General features: G+C 34.1%; 2 long non-coding RNA genes and 3 other non-coding genes across 5 annotated transcripts; all 5 read left to right on the top strand.

Moving 5' to 3' along the window:
- The first annotated feature begins 9,008 nt into the window (after positions 1-9,008).
- LOC149379804 (uncharacterized) lies at positions 9,009-11,544 on the top strand. Its single transcript, XR_016294186.1, has 4 exons — positions 9,009-9,046; positions 10,358-10,471; positions 10,802-10,874; positions 11,142-11,544. It is a non-coding gene; the product is annotated as an uncharacterized LOC149379804 (long non-coding RNA).
- LOC149379807 (small nucleolar RNA Z159/U59) lies at positions 9,567-9,649 on the top strand. The gene has a single exon (XR_016294322.1). It is a non-coding gene; the product is annotated as a small nucleolar RNA Z159/U59 (small nucleolar RNA).
- LOC149379806 (small nucleolar RNA Z159/U59) lies at positions 9,790-9,871 on the top strand. Its single transcript, XR_016294323.1, has one exon. It is a non-coding gene; the product is annotated as a small nucleolar RNA Z159/U59 (small nucleolar RNA).
- On the top strand, positions 10,080-10,164 carry LOC149379805 (small nucleolar RNA Z159/U59). The gene has a single exon (XR_016294321.1). It is a non-coding gene; the product is annotated as a small nucleolar RNA Z159/U59 (small nucleolar RNA).
- A 1,203-nt stretch (positions 11,545-12,747) lies between the features above and the next one.
- Positions 12,748-16,000, top strand: LOC149379803 (uncharacterized). The gene is made up of 5 exons (XR_016294216.1): positions 12,748-12,797; positions 13,414-13,509; positions 13,896-13,967; positions 14,832-14,926; positions 15,319-16,000. It is a non-coding gene; the product is annotated as an uncharacterized LOC149379803 (long non-coding RNA).
- The last annotated feature ends 3,977 nt before the right edge of the window (positions 16,001-19,977 follow it).

Raw genomic sequence — 19,977 nt, 5'->3', positions numbered from 1 at the left:
GGATGTATTATACTGCAGTCAACCGCCAAAGTACTGCTCCGTACAAGGGGCGGAGCTTCCCCGGAGATAGCAAACCTTTCACGCACACTAGAAGGGAACTCCTCGAACTTACAGAAACCCGAAAAACGATCTTTAGCCGCCCATTGACACAATTCATGAGCGACTAAATTCGCCTTCCTACTAACCCAGACAAAAGAAATACTTGCAAAAAACTATAAATTAAACAAGATAGCTTCAAATAGTGGAAGTAGAGACCACACCGGGCACTGCTTCTTGTCTTCTAAGCTATTCATGATCGCTTAATTGTCTCATTGAATGACTACCTTCAAAACGTTCTTGAACTTAGCCACCAACACTGCTTGTAGCACTCCCAGCATTTTCGATTCCACATTGAATCCACTGTGACGGGGCTATGCCATAACCACTTGAACTCTCCGGAAAAGTCTCGAGCAACCATTCCAATCGCTCCTCCTCGATGTCCAAAAGCAGCATCAACATTCATTTTAATGAAGCCCTTTATAGGCTTCTCCCACATAGGCTATGCAACAGACTCATGAGCCCTTGGACCAAGCTGGGTAAGGAAAACATTTTCCCTTTCTAATCTTGGCTTTGATTTGGCCCAAGGATCTGTCAAAATTTTTGCAGCCCGGATTGAAGATGCTATTGTTGCGCCATATCCACACTTCTTCCAGGATTACACCAGCCTTGATCAGAAATTCCCATTTAGTCTCCGCCATTTTGTTCCACTGTGTGTTTACCTTGAAGATAGCCTTGACGATGTCCAAGCCTTTCGTCATCACACTGAAACCCCATCTCGTCCCGGCCGCTTCCGCAAACCAGAATCTTCTCGCATTATCACAGAGGAAAAGCACATGCACCATTGTTTCCCCCAAATTCCCACAAACCCGGCACAAGTCATCTGAACCCATGTTCCGCTGCAGAAGTTTATTCGCTGTCGGCAAGCTCTCGGAAGCAATGCGCCAAAAGAAAAATCTGACTCGTTCTGGATTTTTCATCTTCCAGATATCTGACCAAGTCTGGTCTTTGGGATCGAATGGAGCTCGATGAGCTACGACTACCGTTGATTTGATTGTGAACACTCCGGTGTGATTTGTTGGTGGATCGAGCTCGCATCGGACACGAACGATCGCTCCGATGCGACTCGTTTGATATGATTCCACCATATAACCATATTAATGCGGAAAAATAATTAATTACGCTGATCATAAGCTAATTAAATTATGGTTATAATTAACAAGATCTAGTTATGTTTAATTAATTTAATTCACGAGAGCATATTTATCAAGCAACCGATTTGAACGAAAAACGAATACTTACAGTTTTTTGCTCACGAACTGAAAGCTTTCACAATCCGTCTTCGTCTTGAGTTGTCTTGATGAAGGACTCGAGGATGACACCTTAGTCTTCCGAAACGTAATCTCCGAGGCGAATAAGAAAGATGAGTGGGCACAGTCTTTATCTCACTAGATCACGAAACTAGGTGTTTCAAGATCTCTCTCTTATTTTACTAAGAACGGAAACGAATTTCCGAGGGGAAGGAGAGACTGTTTTGCACGGCCAAGGTAGCCTAGAGTGCACGAAATTATTAGGTCAAAATCCTTAATTTTTGCCTTCTCATGAACCCTTATTTATAGTAGTAAAAAGGAGATATTCATGGAATCTTCCAGAATATTTTATTTCCTTTTATTGTGTTCACACTGGTGGATTAAATCTAGGCCATTGGATCTCAACAAGTGAATCCTACTTTTTCTCTCATCCATCAGATCAATATCTATGGGATAATATTCTCTATTTAAATAGATAATATTTTATTTAGTGAGAAAATAAAGGAGAATATATTATTCTCCTAAATATTCTCCTAAATACTTTCATTTAAATAAGGAGAAAATATAGAACAATATCTTATATTTTTCTCCCTCCTTTATTTAAACAACTAAAGAGAAAATATTGGTAAATACCAATATTACAAAATTCGAATTTTAGGCACACGGCCAAGGGGGGATTTGCGCAAACCCTAGTGCCAAAATTCCCAAATCCGATTTTCATATTTTGTGCAAGGCCCAATTGCTTAAAACTCAATTAATTATTTATTTACTTGGTCCAACAATAAACAAATAATTAATAATTATTTATTTACTTGATCAAACAATAAATAAACAATTCTACCATAAATATTTATTTAATTCTGCGAATACCCGTTTTCCAGAATTAATGCTGTCAATCACAATTACAGCAAGTGAGATTAATAACGATAAACATTATTATACGAAAGTTCTTATCCGTCTTTATCAGAGCCGAATCGGGGACTATGGATCTAGTAATAGAAGCTTAACAAATCCGATGAAAAAGACGAAATAATCCTTTCTCTTTTTCCATCGATTCGTCTAATCTTGGTCAAATACTCCACCTTGTAAACCAAGACTGAACTCTCCTTTATACTAGAATTATATTTACTCATCGTGACGAGTGTCCACTGATATAGTCAGTTCGTGATCAAGATCCTCCAGGTTCAACCCGTGTCAAGAGAAGTCAATTTTTCCGTTATACTTCTCTTGATACATATCAGCCCTAAGCATTGTTGCTTCCCCAGCGAAAGATTCTTTCGAACGTTACTTACTTCGAAAGTGCTAGCAATCTATCGGTTCTGGAATCAACCCTTAGGTGAGTGAACATTAACCTTCTTTCAGGAAGGCTGGATTCCGTATCTGTAAATCACTTCCTACTCGAATAATGCTCTGAGAAAACTCCCAAGACATAAGCTGTGATTAGCATGAATAGAAAAGCGAATGAGTCAAAGAACTCAGTAACATAACCCAATGTCCATGATCACTTCAGGATTTAGATCAAGTCTCACTGTGACCATCATAGTGGCCTCGGTTAGTGTGTCGTAACGATCCTTAAACGACACATCTACACCAAGACCTGTCCAGGTCGTACACTTACCACAAGTGTAGAATGCTCTCACATAGTGATCAGCCTTCACATATGTGTTCCACATATGTGACTTTAGATATAGCTTTCCAGGCATATATCAGTCATCGACCTCGTTTTAGCTCACCGCCCGAACTCAGGTGCCCAACACGTGACTCAGTTAGATACGGAGGCTATGGAAGATAGTTGTTATTGATTCTAATTGTTTAGAACTCAACCCACTAATCATATAATGCTAATAAAGTAATCTTATTATCGAATTTAGTAATCATTATCTTCAAGTGGGCAATATTCCCAACATGATTCGCCTACCACACAAGTTTACCTCCCCCCGGGCTCCGGTGGAGCCGAGTTCTCAGAATCCAGCTAGCCTCCTCCGGCGGAAACATGGACTCGATTTTCGCCGTGTCCCATCCTCTGATGTCCTCCATCAAAAGCTCATTGACCCAGATATTGGACTGGGTACTCAAATCTCTCAGCCTAAGCGTTCTATTCTTGGAGAGACACGAATCCCGAAAGACTTTCACTGCTTTTCCATCTCCGATCACAAAACTTGTGTTCTCCTTCACTATGCTCCTCGCAGCAATAATATCTCTCCAAGCCGGGGAGTTTCCTTCCTTTACCTCAACTTCCAAAAACCTCTCCTGAGAGCAATACTTCTTGTTTAGAAGGTTTGCCCACATCAAATTGGTCTTTGCCACTAGATTGAAACCTAGCTTTGCCATGAATGCCAAATTAGTGTCCTCAAACTTGCGAAAACCGAGTCCTCCGCTATTCTTTGGTGGGCAAATTTTATCCCATTTGATGAGGGATAAATATCTACCATTCTCATTGTTTATGGTCCACCATAACTTTCTAGCCACCTTATCAAGAGAGCGATAAAGAGTATTTGGAGGCAAGTAAGTGGACATAGAGTATGTGGGGATACCTTGAATGACCGTGCACACACGGGTCGTACGGTCGGCTCTCGAAATGGTCTTGTCCATCCAACCTTCCAGCCTACTATGCACTTTCTTCTTGAGAAACTCGAAAGCCTTGTTCGGATTTCTTCCCACCAACAAAGGATTCCCCAAATACTTGAGATCCCTCACACTCCTTCATGTTCAGCCGATTACCGATCACCCTCTTCACACTCTCGAGACAATTATTAGAATAAATTATCCCGGATTTGGCAATGTTCACCTCTTGACTGGTCCATCTTTGATACTTCTCCACACAATTTCAAACCGTTTCGACCTCGGTAATCGTTGCTCGACAAAATAGAATGGATTATGAATAGTTGTTGTGTAAACGACGCATGTCATAGCGCTTGAAAAATAACAATCGAGAGAATGCTATACATCTATACACAGATAATTGCTTTTAAACTAAAATCATATGTACTATATGGTAAATATAAAAATAATTGTTCCCATAATTACTTTCTTTACCGACTCGAGCCGCATGCGATTATGAAGCTCTCGTATTTAACAAATATAATATTATTTATTTATTTATTTATTTTTCTATAATTTTTTATGCTGTTGTGTTTGGATTTTTATTTTGTATTCTCACATTTCAATTGTGGGTTTATTTCTCGAAGACGTATTTGTCTTTCGAATTTTTTAGTCGAGGTTTGGCCGTACAAGTACTAAGATGTCTTTTTTTTTTTGTGGATGATCCTCATGTGTTTGGATTCATCTATTAACCTTGAAGAGTAAATTAAACGAGTCATAAAATTGGTCTAAATATAGTGTGTACGATTGTTTATACACGATGTGTCATCAATCGATATTTAATTTGAGGTTCTACTTTTATTTGTAGATTGTTCTTTAAATTTGACATTTGTGATTATTTTAGATGTTATTTAATGAAAAAGCTTCTTATTTATTTCAAAATAAAATATTATATATATATATATATATATATATATATATATATATATTAAAATGGGAAAAAATAGAAGGATGGTGTATTTAAAATGCAACATATTTAAATAACTTATCGTTACGAGCATCTTATATATCCAAAATCTCAATTGGGCCTCGTGGGCGGAGACAAAAAACAAATAGAATTATTTTTGAGCTATGATCTCCTTTATACTTTAAGACCAAAATTCAATAAGTTAAAATTAATAAAAAAACATATGACTTTCTTATATGTGTTTGTACAAAAATACTTTTAATGAAATATTGTTTTATTTTTCTTTTTTATTTAATTTTGTTATTTATTTAATGATCACAAAAATAAGGTTATAGATAATTTTTGTTTGGTTTTGAAGTTAAAAAGATGATTTGTTTTTGAAAAAAAAATTTGTTTGAAAAATATGAATTGAAAATTTATTGACATTTTGTCTTTTTTATTCACACGAATGTCAATAAATCTTCAAATGATTCTGAGAAATTATTTGAAGATTTATTGACATCGTTATCAATAAATTTTATGGATGTCAATAATCTTCAACATAGCTAATTCTTTGAAGATTTATTGACGTACCAAATTCTTTGAAAATTTATTAACATTGAAGTGTTTATTAAATTGCTAAAAAAATAAAAGCGATAGAGTGAGACCCAGTTTGAATAATTATGGATGTTTACACATTAGAGTGTTTATTTTTAATTTGCTTAAAAATAATATGAATAAGAAATTTTTTTTTTTTGAATGATCTGTTAAAATTTAGCATCTCCTGCATTGAATTTTAAGTTGCCCTAACATAGAGCCTCTAAGCAGTTTAAAAGAAAAGAAGACAACCCACTGCAATTTCCACAAAGGATTTAACGATTTTCTTCCGCTTGGGCCTTTGTTGCGGTCCATTTATTCAAGTCAGTATTCAGCCCAACTTCAACACACCTATCACTGATCGATGGCAGTCGTACGGCGGCGAACCCGGAATGGTCAGGCTGATCTCCAATCGGACGGCCCCATCTACTGAATCTCATCAAGCAAGAAAAATCCCTCCTTCGACTGATTTTTTTTTTTACTTGGGAGGACGAGAGGTTTTTCAAAGACTTTAAAAAAAAAATTGACTTTATATTAAAATAAAAAGAAAAATAACATGTATATACATTGTGTTTTTGTTAAATATCGAGTTTAATCTTTAGTTTTCAAAAATAACACGAGAGGTATGTTTTGAAGATAATTTGGTAATAGTGCAAAAATAATACAAATAAAATATACATAAAACCACCAATAATATAGTATTAGAAACCAAACCACTCATACTCATCCTCTCTCTCTCTCTCTCTCTACCGATACTCCATGGGTTCACGCCATTGATGAACAATCGATGTTTTTTTTTCTTGGACTATGATTTTGGTTTGGTATAATTTGATAGAAGACAATAACAACTCCAAATCATAATTGAAGCTTTTTTCCTTTGTTTTTGGACTTGAGATTGGACCGGTGTTTCTCAAAGAACAAAGATTTGTTATCGATTTATTTCTTCTAAAATTTTATAATGTTGCTCAAGCATCGGATAAACAACTTTTGGTTTTTGTTTTCAGCCTGTAAAATTCTTTTCTCTTCCCATTCTTCGCGATCTGAAATCCATGCTCGTCGTAGGCTCCGACAAAGGTTTCGCTCGATATCACCATCGCCGGAGAGTCTACGCTCCATATATTTTGAACTCATCGAACTCGAAGAGCTAATCAGAATCAGAGATCGAAGAGAGATCGTCGTTGGCGTGATGAACAATTGAAGCTTCTTTTTTCGGCGTCTTTGTAGGTTTGGTTTGGTAGACTTTGGTAGAGCATAATAACAACTTCAATTCACAATCATTTTTTTTTTCTTTGTTGTTTTTAGACTTGAGATGTTACCGATGTTAACTCAAGATCTGACATAAATTTCATATCTCCTGAGATTATGTTAGATACATACACACATACACATATATATATACATACATACACACACACACATATATATACACACATATATATATATATATGTATGTATGCATTGTATAAACCAAGGTTCGACTTCCCGGGGGTTCCGATCGGGATCCCCTGAACCGGAGGGGACCGGGACGGGACTTGCAGAAACCGTTCCCGTGAACCGAACCCGGTCGAACTGGACCGGGTCCCTTTTTTGTTTAAATAATTTGTTCCTCATTTCGCGAAACCCTATTCTCCCGAGGAAGAAGTGAGCCCATCCCGTCCCGATCGGACCCCGTTTCTTCTCTACGTCGTTTGCTCAATTCCCGGTCAGATCCCGCGAATTCCTTCAATTCTGGTCTGCGTCCCGCCGGATCCCGCCCATCCGAAGGCAATTTTGTCCAGATCCCGAGGAACCCGAGAGGTATCATCCGATTTTTCATTTTTTAGGATTTTTTTCAATTTTTTTCTTATGAATTGTCATTTATTGTGATGATATTGTTGAATTTTAATTAATTTCGAGATTAGTTGATTATTGTCATTATGAAATTGAATTAAAATATTGATTACAATTAATTTAATGATTATTGTGATGGTTATGTTGATTTTTTTCATATGAATTGATGGTTATTGTGATGAAATTGTAGAATTTTAATAATTTCGAGATTATTTGATTATTGTCATGATGATGGTCTTGAAATGTTGAATTAATCTTCATTAGATTATGAATTGATGATTATTGTCATGATTAAGTTGAATTACTTGAAATGTTGATTAAAATGAATTTGATAATTATTGTGATGGTTACATTGAATTGAAATTAATTTGATGATTGTTATGGTGATTTGTGAATACGTGGAATTGAAATGATTATGATTATGAAGTATGGCGTCCGACCCGGCATACAAGTATTGCGAGGCCGTCGAAGGACGACCGAATGCAAGCAAATGCAAATTTTGCGGGTACATCATTAGCGGTGGTGGAATCACTCGTGTGAAAAATCACTTGGCGAACATAGAGAATACAAAAAGTGTGAAGATGTGCAACAAGGTTCCTCATGAAGTACATGAGGAAATGCAGGAGTTACTCTACGTACGCTCTCAAAAGAAGAAGGAACGTGAGAGTTTGTGTGAGTCGATGCGAGCTGACCTTCAAAAAAGTCTAGGGGATTTTGACGAAGTAATAGACGAAGGTCCCGGTGGATCTTCGGGGTCCTCTGATCTAAGAAGATCGCACTCCGGGATCAAGAGGTTGGCCAAAGCCGTCGATCGATTCTTCATTCACGAGTGACGAGACACTCAAGACACTCCACGTATAATTAATTACTAATTAGTGTGCTTTATATTTTGTCGTACGTGTTGTAATAAATGTTTGACTTTATGGTACTTTATGTCGAATTTTATCTTGGTTTGAACTTTGTGTTTTATATTTTGTCGTACGTATTGTAATCAAAGTAATTTAGTTTTGCAAAATATGAAAACTTCAAAAAAATATGTTTATTTTTGCAAATTATTTGTCTAAATACCCATCGGGTTCCTACATTTTTTGTCGGTTTTCTCTACGGTAAGCGGTTTGCTACCGGTACCGGTTTCATTTTTTTTGTATGAATACCCCTCGGTTTTATCTCCGGTATACGGTTTTCCCCCAAAATTGAGGTCCCGGTACGATAACGGTAACGGTACGACGATCCTTGGTATAAACAAACGATGAAATATGAAATTAGGTGAAGAAAAATAACTAGAAATGAAAGTTCTCTGTATAAAAGAAAATGAGTGTAGAATCGAAGAAAAATATGACGGTGGTAAAAGAGAGAGTTGCTAGAAAAAAAAATTGGAAGAGAGAGTTGCTATAAAGTAGGTGAAATTATGTTATTTTTTTGTTGTTTTTTTTTTTGTTGTAAATGTTATATTTTATTTTTATAAGGTTAGTTAGGTAATATCACAATAATATAACCAAAATGTGACCAAATACTCGATGTCCGTTAAAAAAAATTAAGGGATGAGACACAATATCATCAATGTAGGTTTTTAAGGTTTCATACTTTCATATGCTATTTTTCGAATTTAGAGGGGCATGTCTGAAAGTTGAGGAGGATTTAATGTAATTAATCATTTTTTTAACCTAATAAAATCGTCTTACGTGGCATACATTTGCCCTACTATCCACTATAAATTCATCTTCAATCTCTGACTTTGAAGTCATCAGTTCGTTTTCGTTTGGAGCGGCGGAGTATTCTCTCTTTGGTACTCCCTCTCTCCAAATCTCTCTTTTTTTTTCGTCTTTCTTGTGTCCGACATTTTCTATCTGTATAGATATCAAGCTCAATATCTATGGCATTTTTAATGATTAAGATATTGTTTTGCGAAATATATAGCTTAAACTCTTCTCATGTACACTGACTAGTTATCAGATTCTTAGCTTTGCTTATATTTTACTCGCTGCCGATTTCGTGTTTTATTTCATTTGCAGTTGAATAGATTTCTTGATAATCCGTTGGCTGTTTATCCTATCTAGATCTATTTGTGTGTATAAGTCCACGTCTAATGCGTTTTAAGAGTTTTTTTGTGTTTCGTTAAATTTTCGCAGTTGATGTTGAACTGCTTTGCGGTAAACAAATAAGTGGTTGATTTCAATGTAAATGGTTATAACTAAATAGCTGATTAAGTATAAACGTATAGTGTGTGTATTGTTTGTTTTCATTTTATTTTATCTATCGGAATAGTTAAAGTCAATAACTTAAAAGTATGCAAAAGCTTGTATGTTGCCTCTGATGATGATCACAAACAATACTTTCGTTCTTCCGAGATATTTCATGCGGAAAAAATGGAGACCTGAACTGAGGAGGCTAATAGGATTATGTATGTATGTTTCTCTTGTTTTTCTCGATCAAGAACATCTAGCTATTTAGATAAGTTGATTTAGTTGCTTAGATACGATTTAGTTAGCTAAAGGTTTAAGATTTGTGTATCAATCTGTATGAATGTCAGCCTCTGAGGATGATCAAAACATACTTTCGTTCTTCCGAGATATCTCATGCGGAAAAAATTGGAGACCTGAACTGAAGAGGCTGCATGGAATTCATATCAACCTATCACAATAAATTTGTAGCATTTAAAATCGGAAATTGTATATTCTTAATCAACCAGTCCTCTCTTTTTGACTGAACAATCAATTATCTGCTCTAGGTTGTTGTAATAAGTTCTATTCCTTACACGGAATATAGTGTTTTCCGATTATCTACACTTAATATTCGGATATGTTGATTCAGTTGTAATCGCCTCTTATGATGACCATCATAATAACTTTCGTTCTGCTGAAATATTCCATGTGGAAATTATTTGGAGACCTGAACTGAAGAGGCTAAAATGATAATGTAACCATCTTTGATTTCTTTTTATGTATAGTGTATGAGGTTTTATGAGACCTCTAGATTAGTAACTTAAAAGCTAATACTATGATCTATTTTCTATATCATTATTATTTTTGTAGAATCAGATTTGAAAGATTTTAGTTCCCCCTGTTACTAAATTGTAGCTCTGTGTGTGATTGTGTAGGTTCAGATCTTAATGAAGAAAATATTGGTTAGAATTGAATGCAAAGATGAGGAGCTGGACTGGGATGGTAAATTAGAGGACATAGTGACCCAACGGACTAATGACGTACCAAAGGTAAATCATTAATCACTAATTTGTCTGATGGAAATATTGTTTGCGGTCTATTTGTGATTGAGCTGTGAGTAACAGGACTTGTTAGTTAGCTTCTAGTTATTCTCGGGAGCTTTTATTAATGAGAAGTGAAGTAAACTTAGATGTAGTGACAGTAAGCAATTGATTTATATATCGTGAAACTGTGTGCGAGATGTATTTATTGGTGGTATAGTTGCTGATATGGAAGCAAACTTAAATAATTCAGATCGTAATATTGAAGTTTATTATATTAGCAAACTTAGTGTATGAGCATTAGTGAACTTTTGTTAATGGTTTTCACCATGTTTACAGGTAAGTACTCTAGTGTCGCTTCCAAGGCTTTCCTCTTGCCTCTCATTGGTCAGACTGCCGAAAATATTTTTCGGTAAGACATAAAATTTTTCTTGATTCGCTTACAAGCATGCTATACTTTAATCCTGATTTAAATGGGTTTTCATCTGAAACACTGAATTAAGTCATGGTTCATGTATAGTGTATACTACTGATACATTCAGATTTAGATAGGTTTAAAAGTTTCTGAAGGATAATTCTCTATAATACTACGATGTTGTATTTTATTTTCTGTCTACACTAACTGTCTTATCTTATTGGCTATCTGATCAATCTACATTGTCTGCGAATTGATATATAGGGAGGTAAAGAGGGTTTGTGCATTGGCTGCTCCGGGAATGTTCTGGTCAATTCTTGGCCAAGCTTATTTTGCTTGGGGGTCCCTTTTGACAATCGATTGGGGAAGGAGTTAATTTAGGAACAATACCAATTCGGAGGGATATTGTTCCTTCGTTGGGTCTGGAAAATGGTAAAGCCAGGACGAGTAAATGCGGGTTTGGGAAAACAGGTGACTGAGTAAAAGTAACTCCGATTGGGTTTGTGGCAGTACACTTGTTGATTATTGTAAAAATATATTTATGTACAGATTATTGTGATAGTTCATTTTTTTTTTCATACGGATATGCGAGTATTACCATTTTGTATAAATGAATGTAATTGAAGTTGTAATTTAAGTGATAGTTCAATTATTCAAATATTAAAAATATAGCCTACTTTATGTCTGTCTCTCTGGTACTATACTACTATGTCGCATGCTTGTCGTATTATTTTTAAATGATAAATAATTAGGCAAGTTTTCACTCACTGTTGAGGTATAAATTTAGTATATGAGCTCTCCATGTAAGATTTTTTTTATGTACTTTAATTTTATTTTTTTATCTATATTTATTGAGAAAATAGTTTATGATATTATAAATTAGTATTTGGCGATATAAGCTATAAAAACATGAACATTTGTATTTTAGTCAACGTTTTATAAATTTTTTGTAAATAGTCAAATGTTTCGTAAATAGTAAAAAATATGATGTAATCAATGTTATTTATATATATTTACTAAAATTTTACTCTGTAAATAGATTTACGTGACTATTTATAAAAAATTAACTAAACGTTGGTTATTAAAAATTTTTAACGTTTCATATGACTAAAATGGTTAAAAATAGTTTTCGTTAATTTTTGATAAATAGTCACATAAATTTTTAATCATATCAAATAATATCAAATAATATAATTTTTGATAAATAGTCACATAAATTTTTAATCATATCAAATAATATCAAATAACATAGTTTTCGTTAAAAATCGTGGTTATCTAATCATATCAAATAATATAAATTTTTAAATAGTTTTCGTTAATTTTTGATAAATAGTCACATAAATCTATTTACATCATTAAAATGACAAAAAACGTTGAGTAAATTTTTAATAAATATGTGTAAATAATATTGATTACGTCATATTTTTGGTTATTTACGATATATTTACAAAACGTTGACTAAAATATAAATGCTTATGTTTTCGTGATTTATATCGCTAAATTGTATATAAATACGGAAATGCTTTTCAACACGGGTCACGATGTTGAACGATCCACTCACAACGTGACACGTGGACACGTGGCACTGAACATCCACGTGTCACATTGTGAGTGGATCGTTTAACGTCGTGAATAGGACCCTATTCAACATTGCTCATTAATCTCTCAAAACCTCAAACACTTATTCATCAATACGAGCAACGAAAGTCTAGAAGAATCAACATATTAAAATATATAATTTCGCACGTGTAGAAGAGATTCTTCAGTCAATGTTCTTTCTTCCTTTGAATCTGTTGCCACGAAATCATCTTACGTGGCATATATTTGCCCAACTTTACTAAAAATTAACTATATAAATTCCCCGTCAGCCAAAGCAGCAATCTTCAACCTCGCGAAGCTGTACAGAACGAACTCTCTCTGGTAACATCACTTTCCTTAAATCCTCTCTTTTTTCCAGCCAACTTTTTTCTCGCAGTATAGATTTCAAGATTCACCGCCATTTTAATCGTATCAAATAGCTAGGTCTATCGATAGCATTTAAACTCTTCTGCTAAACACTGACTAGTTCCCCGATCTTAATCTTTGCTTCTAGTTTTTCTACATAGAAAAGAAGACTCTGTATTTTATTCTATCTGTAACAGATTTCTTTGTAGTCCGTTTGTTGTAGATCAGATCTAGATCTGTAGAAATGGATGTATTTCAATGTCAGTACCCTAACTAATTCCGATTAGTAGAGAAAGTGTATATAATTAATGACGATTCTATTCTATAGATTGCGTTTTGCAAAGTGGTTTATTTCTCGAAATAATATACACACATAGATTTACTTTGTTAGAATGTTGTCTCTGAAGATGAATCATGAGGAAAAAAATTGGAGACCTAAACTGAAGAGGCTAAGTAGAATTATATTTGTAACATTTAGTAATTTAGATACGTTCCTTTTGTTGCTTAGATTATAAGATTGGTGTATCTTTTTGTATTGATTTACTTTATATTGGTACTAAATTGAACTCTTCCTGTGATGGTTTGGGTTCAGATCTTTTTAATGAAGAAATTGGCGGTCAATAAAGGAGAAGATGTGGATGTAAATTTGGAAGACATCGTTGCCAAACGGACTAATGACATACCAAAGGTACATGTTATTGAAGCTTTGACTAAATAATGATATACTTTTTCTTAGGTTTGTTATGAATTGCTCGTCTTAACCCTAAATTGCTGCGTACAACAGTTTAATTAGCATTCAAATTTTCTTCCAGTGGCTTTCATTTGATGATTAGAGAAGTAACTGGAATGTAGTGACTTTAGCAATTGGTTTGTATGTACCGTAAACCTGTTTGTGAGGTGTATTTATTGGTAGTATAGTTATTGATGTAGAAAATTTCTTGTTTCTTTAGAGAAAATATAGTTATGGATACATTAGCATTCTTCAAATATTTGGACGACGGCCTGAAAATTTAGTTGCGGACTTATATTATCAACGTCAGTAACTCTAATTCATGGCTTCATTACATTTTACAGTTGAATACTCCGACGATGCCCTTACGGATGTCACCTTGCCCTATAGCATCCAAATTTGCCAGGGTTTCAAAGGTAATACTTTAGCTTTCTTTGCTTTGTAACGTGCAAGGTATTGTTTATCTGATGTAATTTTTACTTATAGTTTTTCTAAGTTGCAGAAGAATTTGTATTTTGTTTTATTTTCATTATTTCAGATTTCTTTACAGTCTGTTTGTTGTTAATCTGGTCTAGATCTGTTTGTGTACATAATTTAGCGCGTGATGCATTTAAGTAATGATTGTGTTTTTGCATATTATTTATCTATCTGGTAGCAAACTTATAATATAATACTCATTTGTCTACAAAGTTTATTTGTATGTTAGTCTCTGAGGATGATCACAAAATACTTTCGCCCAAGAGTTTCATGCGAAAAAAAAATGAGAGACCTGACAGATGAGGCTGTGTAGAATTATATAGCCTAACATAATGTATACATACTGCTGTAATGAACTGAAAAAATTGTGTCTTTCTTTTAATTAACCCTTTATCTTCCTTTTGGGTTATTTATTATACATATATATTAGGTCTGACTTGTGTGATAAATTCTATGCCCTACATGGAATTTAATTTTCTTTTATTTTCAACATACAATTTATAGGTCTGTTGATAGCTGCTTAGGTATGAAGTAATTTAGTTCCTGTACTAAATTATAACCCCGTTTGTGATGATTTGGAATTCAAACCTAATTATTTGATTATTTATTTATTTATTATTCTCAGCATTTGGCTATCTAGGTATGTTGATTTAACTGCTTAGGTATGAATGAATTAGTAGTTAAACGTATAAGATTGACATATTTTACTGTATTGATTTAGTTTCTTCTAGTGGTTTGTGTAGAAATGGACTTTATTCTTATACTAAATTGTAACCTTGTTCGGGATGGTTTGGGTGGTTCAGCTCATGGTATTTATCGGGATTCGAAGGAGATTAGGAGGATGAGGATAGTAATTTGGTAGACAGAAGTTACGCATCGTACTAATGACATACCAGAGGTAATAACTTGTTCACTTAAATTTTTTTTCAGCAGTGAAAAACTAATAAACTTCTGTCGAGCTTTGTTATAAATTGTTGTAACATGACTTGCTTATTAGATTCCAATTTTCTAGTGAGCCTTTATTTATGATTAGAGAAGTAACCAAAATGAAGTGACTGAGAATTTAATTTATATATATCGTGAAACTGTTTGCGGGGGCGTATTTATTGGCAAAGTTGGGGGCGTATTTATTGGCAAAGTTACGTATATGAAAGCAACTTAACTCACTGGAATGACAGTCTGAAAATTTATTATATAAAACCTAGCGAACTCTAGTTTATGGCTTTCATCACTCACTTTTTTTTTCACCTCAAATACTCGGTGTTGTATTTTTTTTTTTTTTTTTTTCAGCTTTGTGAATTGGCTGTGAGTCTATTTCAATCGACAGATTGATAGGGGAGATGAAGAAGTGTTCTTTGGGTCAAATTCTAGGCCATTGCAGAGTGCTCTGTGGAGGTCCAGGTTCTTCTCGGACATTTGACCATCGGCTCTTGATCAAGGAACCTGATGAAGCATAGTTTTGAGACTATTCCCTAATGCGGTCTCTGGGTTGAGAAAGAAAGACCGGGCCGGATCTTCCCGTGTTCACTGGAGTACCAAAGTGTCGTTTTGCCACTTTTTCTCTGTTGAACTTTGAGTATTTGGGTTCTGGGTCGAGAAGAAGCTCTGGCCTTGTCCAGTCCCACTTCTCTGAGTGCAAACAGCTATAAAAGTGTTGCCAAAGTTCAGATTCCATAAATTTTCTGACGGCGGTGACCAAGCGACGTGGTGCTCGAAGAGACGCTGCGAAGAGCTGCTGGGAGGAATGATATTAATGTTTTCTTTGTGTTTTCTTTTTAGTGGTTTTCTTTGTGTTTTCTGATTAGCAGTATTGTTGATTAGGATACGCTAATAATATGCATTTATGAGTCATGTCTCAGATTTCTAAATGATAAGCCTCTAAAATCTGCACATTTGTACAGCGCAATGAATGGCCTACTAAATATGTAATTATAAGATGTATTGTGAAAAGAAAAAAAAAATGCTCAAATTGCGTCTCAAAATAGCAGCGACAATGTGAATTTTTTTATTTGGATCGTGTTAGGATTAGCACGCGGAAAAACACAAAACAACGCAGAGATAACTAAACGTAAAATCAAACTGGATCTTGAACGAAACTTGTGCAGGAAGTTATCTTCCGACTCAAACACAAATAATCAGAAAAAGGAAGAAGAAGAGAGAAAATGACACAGTATTTATCCTGGTTTAAATTCAATACGAATCTGAATCCAGTCGGAGCTCGAGAGAGTCTTTGTTCGACAATCCACTATCTTCAATCTAATGTACAAAACCGTCGATTACAATTCTGCAAAACCTAGCTTCGTTCTCACGCAACCTAGTTTCTTCACGATTCCGACAAACAATCTTGAGTTCTCTCCTGACCTCTCATGCTCTCAAAATTTCTACTAATCTCTCTCGACTTTCTCTCAGTAAAATCTCAGGAATTGGGGAGAATGAATTATAATACTAGCCTGATGCCAAGTCCATGCTTATATACACGCACGGAGAGGCTTACACACGCGCTTTGGCATAACTGATTCTGCCAGCGTGGACGATGACGAGGCATACCGTCCACAAGTTGGCTATTTGTTTTTAGTTTTATAGTAGAGGGAAGACAGTATGGATTTGTTAATTGTAATAGTGAAGTGATTACTTTACGCGCATAATAAATAAATTGGAAATGACTTTTCGTATTTTATCTGTCTTTCGTTTTTATTTTATATTTTATAAATACTTCGTGAAAAATAAAAACAATGAACAAATTGATATATATACACACTTAATAGCTGAGCATCTTTAATGGTTTGTAGCTTAACAATTGTGAGGACTTGCTAGCAATTAGCAAAAGTTGTAAGCTAGTTGCTTACCATTATTTTGCATTTTACCTCTTAGCTTAACTAAGCTACCTTGCTTAACTAAGCTACTAGCTTAGCAATTAAATGGGTCAATTTTTTATTTTATTTTATTTAATAAGTGGGAATTGAATAGAAAATAATAATAAAATATTAATTATTGACATGTAGGATAAAGTTAAGCTAGGATAGTGATTTAGCTTACCAATAGAGAACAAATTTGCTTAAATTAGTTGTAGCTTAAATTGCTTATGTGGCAAGTTAAGCAAATATGGTATTTGCTTACCATTAAAGATGCTCTATGTGCCAACCATTTATTTATTTTAATCAATTTTTTGTTTTTGTTTTGATCAATGAGAGTGCCGTTTGATGTGAGAATTCACCTCAAAGCAATCTCGATCTTTCAAAAGAAAGAACCGATTTGATTTGTTAGTCCGTCTCAAACTTTTATCAAGAGATCAAATAAATTTTAAACAATTAAGAAAAACAAATAAGCAAATTGGAATGAAGTAACTAACATTGGCACTGCGCCTTTTATTAAATCAAATTGAAAAGGAATATGATAAAATGAAATAAAGTAAAAATAATGGGCGAAGAACAAATAATCCAGGATTTAGAGTTTTGTTCGAAGAGCGGACTGATAGCCGAAAAGAAAAGAGATGATTTTACTATTTATCCATAAAATCCGCTTAAATTTAGATGGAAAGGGCACTTGTATAACAATAAAAGTTTACGGTAAACATATGTCATCTTTAAGATTAAGATTAGGGGGTATTTTTTGTTTATATTTCAGATTGTAGACATTATTTTATTATTTTATAATTTTTTTAATTACAATTTTTTTTGTCGAAGAAATTACAATTTAAATAATTTTTATTTGCTTATGACTAACTGAGCGGAGTCTCATTTAAAAAATACAAGCAAAAACCATTGCGTGTCTCCTCTCCATCTATGTCCGCTAACAAAAATAAGCCACCTCGTCGTTTTTAACTAATGATAAAAAAAAATACATAATATCCATTAAAAAGTGATGATGTGTTTAATTTTACAGGGTTATAAAAGGGTACAGAAGACGACAGAAGATCTGACTCGAATGAGAAATGCGTGTAGAATCAAATGAAATTTCACACGTGTTATGATAGAGATCTTCTAGAATATTTAACTTGTATCATATGGAGTCATCCTACGTGGCCTATATTTGCCCTAATGGACTTGAAAATTCATTATATAAACAACCTTAACCCTCAGAAATGTAAAGCATCAGAGATCAGACAAAAAGAGTTTTCATTTTCATATAGCGGCGCTCAATTTTATATTCTTCGGTATACTCTCTCTCTCTCTCTCTAACAAAAAATAGATCTTAAATCCCTTTTCAACTCGCTGGCTAATCATGTGTTGTGCTGCTAAGCCTTGCTTCTATATTCCTCTGAGGATGATCACAAAATACTTGAATTTCGTTCTTCCGATATTTTTCATGAGGAAAGGACGAGTGAGATGTGATCTGAAGAGACCAAGTTGGATTTATTAAGCATAATGTGAAATCAGTAACTACTGTGTGGCCTGTTTATTTTCTTTGATTGATCCATCTTTAGTTCTAAACCCTAGTTTGAATCCAGTTTTTTCTGATTCTCAGAATTTAGTTCCTTAAACCTGGTTTTTTAATCGAATGTTAAGTGATAATCTGATAGGCGTTCGTGCCTCAGTATATTTGCCTCAGTACATTAACCTTCATTCTGCTGAAATATTCTATGTGGAAATCTTTGGAGATCTGAACTGAAGAGGCTTTATATATTGATAAAATACAAAGAGCATTCATACCATGATACTAGTATTTGTATATTCACTAAACTGAAATTCAATCTAGATCCGTTTCTGAACACACAGAGACATTCGATATTTGATGATTTATAAGTGCGAATTTCAAAGATTTTTGTGGTGCCTATTACGTACTTTAATATCTATTAATACGCAATCTAGATCTGTTTATGCTCGCACACACACATGTGGCTTCTCAATAAGTCAATATTAAGGTTTTTATAATGCCCTATTTGCCCCAATTGCTGTGTCTGCGTGTGTTAATTTTTTTTTTTTTTTTTTGAGGAATCTTAATTGGTCTCTGTTAAAACTTAAAAAAGTATTATTCCGCCGTTTGGATTGTGTATTGATTATGTGGATGTGTTTTGTCTGTACAATATTCTTGCCAGATTCAATATGTATTTGTAATTCTATACTTGTGCGGTGTTTTAGGTTCAGATCTTTACAATGAACATATTAGTGGTCATTGAAAGCGAAGATTCGGAGGAGGACATGGATGGTAATTCGGAAGATATTATTACTCAACGGACTAATGACGTACCAAAGGTAAACATTAACCACTTGTTTCTCTCATGAAATCATTGTTTGCATTTAATTGTTATTATGTTGTAACTTGTTTGTACAGTTATGCATGGAGTTTTGTTATCTTGACTAGTCTCTGTTGTCAATTGAATTGAAATATGTGAAGAGCTTTTAGTTTGTATCTTCTTAGTATACAATGCTTTGTTTTCTTTAATTTCTTTCGTCTGCTATACATATATATTTAATAAACACTCACGTCGATAATTATATATATATCTATATATATAGGACACAATCCCGCGAAATTCAGCTTCCATGAACTTTCGACGGCGAAGACTAGGCGACGTGGTTCTCGAACACACCTAGGAAGAGCTGCTCGGGGAAATATTATTCATGGGTCTTTTTTGTTTTCTTTTTTGCAGTGATCTTAGGCTGATTAGGATATACGAAGAAACCTAAGAATTACAGTAGCGAGAAAATATTAATGATATGAACAACTATTTGGAGTAAATCTTAATCCAGTTAGATCTAGAATGCATTTATGAGTCATGTCTCAGACTCCTATTGCTATACAATGTGGATTTGTTTATTTGGGTCGGCTATATCTTTGTAGTTTTCTAGTAGAAGGAAGACAATGTGGATATATGTTCATTGTAATAGTGAAGTGATTACACCCATAATGAATAAAGTGGAAATGACCTATCGTATCTTATTTATAACTTGTTTTTATTTTTTATTTTATAAATACTTGGCGAAAAAAATAAGAAATAAACCCAGGATA

The sequence above is a fragment of the Urtica dioica genome, chromosome 12 (assembly GCF_054948205.1).
Source record: "Urtica dioica subsp. dioica isolate 48M chromosome 12, U.dioica_male_clone48M_v1_H2, whole genome shotgun sequence".
Classification (NCBI taxonomy): domain Eukaryota; kingdom Viridiplantae; phylum Streptophyta; class Magnoliopsida; order Rosales; family Urticaceae; genus Urtica; species Urtica dioica.
Note: the sequence above shows the minus strand (reverse complement) of the source record. Positions and strands in the feature narration are given on the sequence as shown.